Genomic DNA, 259 nt, shown 5'->3' with positions numbered 1-259 from the left:
TTGGGGGGGGGGGGAGCTGAGCCCAGCCCCACAGACAGCACTTGCTCCGACACCCAGCGGGATGCTCCAAAGGATCCCAGCCTGGATGGGATGCGTGATGGGGACACGGGACGGGGAGAGCCCAGAGCAGCCCTCACCCCCACCTTGGCTGGAATCAGCCCTGTGAGCCAACCTCCCCTCTTCCCTCTCTCCACCTTTCATTTCTCTTGCCCAGGGCTGGGGTTTTCCTACGGCATCGCCAGCTCCAGTGGGAATAAGG

This window comes from Eurypyga helias, unplaced genomic scaffold (assembly GCF_000690775.1).
Source record: "Eurypyga helias isolate BGI_N326 unplaced genomic scaffold, ASM69077v1 scaffold19426, whole genome shotgun sequence".
Classification (NCBI taxonomy): Eukaryota; Metazoa; Chordata; class Aves; order Eurypygiformes; family Eurypygidae; genus Eurypyga; species Eurypyga helias.
The sequence above is the reverse complement of the archived record's forward strand: the minus strand, read 5'-3'. Positions refer to the sequence as shown.